This window comes from Poeciliopsis prolifica, unplaced genomic scaffold, assembly GCF_027474105.1.
Source record: "Poeciliopsis prolifica strain line A6 unplaced genomic scaffold, Auburn_PproV2 SCAFFOLD098, whole genome shotgun sequence".
Lineage (NCBI taxonomy): Eukaryota > Metazoa > Chordata > Actinopteri > Cyprinodontiformes > Poeciliidae > Poeciliopsis > Poeciliopsis prolifica.
This window is the reverse complement of record NW_026562473.1, coordinates 933,524-937,099: the sequence shown is the minus strand read 5'-3', so window position 1 is coordinate 937,099 and position 3,576 is coordinate 933,524.

The following is a 3,576-nucleotide window of genomic DNA, read 5'->3' as shown; positions in this document are numbered from 1 at the left end:
TCTCCTCAGCTTTCTAGATTCTCCCGCTATTTAATCCTGCTCACTGCATTTGCTTTTAACTCAGTCTATTCCAAGATCCAATTTCTATAACTTGGTGAGAAACTATAATGTTCTAGAATATCAAGAAGAACGTACTTTTTCAATGACAGGACATTGAAAATCAGTCTTAGCTGTCTTATCTGATCAATCAGGTTTAGGGTTAATCTTAGGTAAGAAACCGTACATTTATATTTTGTACCTAGCCTGAAACCCCTAACTACAGTTGGACTCCACAAAAAGTCTTATCACCTTTCATTTTTTGTCAAACAGTGACATCATCTTTTCTTTGTTTATTTAACAACTTGACCACCATGTACAGAGATCTATATTTCTACCTTTAAAAATATGATTTTAATTTGTAAATTTGGAAGCAGGAATTATCCATTAGTCATTAGTTCTAAACTTTGTGAATTCTAATAATTCCATGTAAAATCTAACCTCAACTATAAATACTGGAAGTCTGACTTCACAAAAAAACATGATATACTAATGATGGGGCTCAATCAAAACTTAATTCCAAGATTAGTAATTGCTTGAAATGAATCATATTTCAATCGAAATTTTTTTTTTGACATTTACATGTAGGGCTGCACAGTAGCACAGTTGGTAGCACTGTTGCCTTGCAGCAAGAAGTGCTGGGTTCGATTCCCAGCCCGGGGTCTTTCTGCATGGAGTTTGCATGTTCTCCCTGTGCATGGTGGGTTCTCTCTGGGTTCTCCAGCTTCCTCCCACAGTCCAAAAACATGACTGTTAGGCTAATTGGTCTTTTCAAATTCTTTCATCTCCCTACGTGTGAGTTTGTGTGTGCATGGTTGTTTGTCCTGTTTGTTTCTGTGTTGCCCTGAGACAGACTGGCAACCTGTCCAGGGTGACCCCGCCTCTCGCCCGAAACGCAGCTGGAAAGAGCCCAGCAACTCCTGACCCCAATAGGGACAAGGGTGAACAGATAGTGGATGGCCATTTACATTTTTAGTTCTCCTAAATTATTTAAGAAACAGACACACAAGCTCAACAACAAAGATATTATTTTTATACTGTTATTTAGGTTTTTCAAATCAGGTTGGTGGAAAGTATTTTAGAAACTGCAGATCATTCATGAAACTTTATTAGAAATGTGGACTGTGGATGTTAACGTTAGCATTGGGGACATCTGTCCTGCTGCTACATGGTTAACATTGAGATGCTATTTTAGGCTTGAACAGCTTTGCTGATAGGTTAACTCCTTTCAGAACATTTTGCATCAGATGGTTTACTAGGAGCAAATGTCAGCCCTCTGGGCCAAGAGAAGCAGCTTTTTAATTGATTGCTATTGTTTGGCAATCAATGGAAAAGCCAAACAATAGCATGTATGCCTGTCTGGCACACAGACATGTATGAATACAAGGGACACACTGACAGATATTAATAGTGACTTCAGGATCTGTCTTTACCATAAACATATAACACAACATCACACAGTCTGACATTTGCAGTAAAACAAAACAATTTTATGACTTTATCTGTCTTAAAGTGCTATAAAATGTTGAAAATATAGAAATATACATTTTTCTCATGTCTCCTTTGATGATACTGACCTGATTGTCTCATTTTTTATAATAATTCATAGGAACCCCTGAGTACATGCATCCTATGTTAATAACTTTCAGAAAGGAAATAATGGATTTTAATGTATTTAGCAACATCATCAGTAAAAGGATTGTAATGAAAGACACAAAAATCTATGGTGAGGTGGACAGATATCAGCAAGGATATTAGAAAGGCAAAAATTGTCTGAAGAATATTATTATGACATTTATAGTTTCTTTATTGCCATTGTCACCAAAAGTCTACTCAGAGGATGAAAACATTTAAGACAGCAACCAGTCATCTCCATGGTGACCCAGTGAATTCACCTCAGATAAGACCTTACAGTGCTCAAGAAAACTGCAAAAAATAATTTATGGGTGCACAAGTTCACATGTTAAAAGTTAAAGCTCATCACTTGATAAGGACGTAGTAAATGTAAGCAAAGCTGAGTATTTTTTTTCCAGTCTAATAATGAACCTATAGACCCAAAGGCATATTTGCTCCATAGAGCGAACAGACTCCCAAGTTTCAAACAACTCATAGGCATTTAGGGGAAAGTTTTTGCAATATCTGTTTATTCATACACTTTTGAATCAGTGAATGTGAAGAAAAGAGATAGTGAGAGAGTTTACAATTTACTCTTCCTTTTAATTCTGATTAAAACTCTTCTATTAAAAAAGGTCCAAAACCACTCAGAATTTCTCATGATGGTAGGTTATCCAAGGCAAAAGTGTTTAAAGTCAAGTTTAACTTTAAGTTTGACTATGTAGTTGTGTTGAGGTTATATATTGTATATGTCAGAGAGAGAGTGACAATAACTGTGGGTAATGAGAAGGGATGAGTCTCATCTTTACCAACCTGTGAAATCCTTTCATTCAATCAAAGAGGTACAAAGCACTTACGTTAATCAGAAAAGGTTGCCTCATTTGAGGCACATACACACGCACTCAGACATATAAACACCATTTCTTATGTTCACATGGTGACCTGGTTTCCAGGGCGCTGTGGGAAACTCGCTTACCTTTGATTAGAGAAACATAATTGGCTCAGCATGTATGTAGCTGTAGGGCAAGCACACACACACCTTCCATATTCCTTTCCCCTGAAGTACCAGAAGTCCTCCAAAAAAGCCCAGTGAACTGTTTGGTGGGGCACTGGGTACTGAGGGAATTCAAGGCCAAATGTTCACTGTTGCGTAAAGTGGAGAATTTGGACACCCAAACAGTGATTAAGGTTCAGATCGTTTCCAAGACAATCCCAGCAACTTCTCAGAAATAACACTGCAACACTGGAGTTGCACACATATGGAGATGCAGTCTCTTCCTCCACTGTGGTGAGTAAAGGCCACAATAATAAATTTGATTTTGTCAGGTTCACTTTGACACGCTGGAGCTTGCCTCTTTTGCACAATCATTTCAAAAAAATGACTCACAGTAACAAACATACTGCAGTGGAAGAGCAGTTGGTAGTAACTAACTAATACACATTTTGTTTTCTAGTTAATTCATAGCATTAAAAGAAATGGAGTGGAATCACCAGGAGGGTATTTTCCTCTGCATGACGAGGCCAAAACATTTTCTAAAAACCTTTATTATTCAGGTTTAAAGTCCAAAATATATTGGCATACAACACTAGATGGTCTTTGATAGTTTTAAATGTCCCTGTATGTCTGATGCATCTGATGCCATCTGACCAAGATGGAAGAGCAAAGTCACTACATGAGGTTGTGCCTCAGATTATCTCATAATCTCTCTGACTTGGCAGTTTATCATCATGCAAATCTTCATGATCTAAGAGTCACTTTTGGTTCTTCTGATAGAAATCTGGCTCTGTTTACTAGAGACAGAGCAAGATAACATGTAAAACATGTTCTGGACAGATTTAGCTTATTTAATAATTAACATAGTTACAGAGTATTTGAACTGAACGAGCTGTTCTATTTGCACATATGTTTCTCGGCCTGGCAGCTCC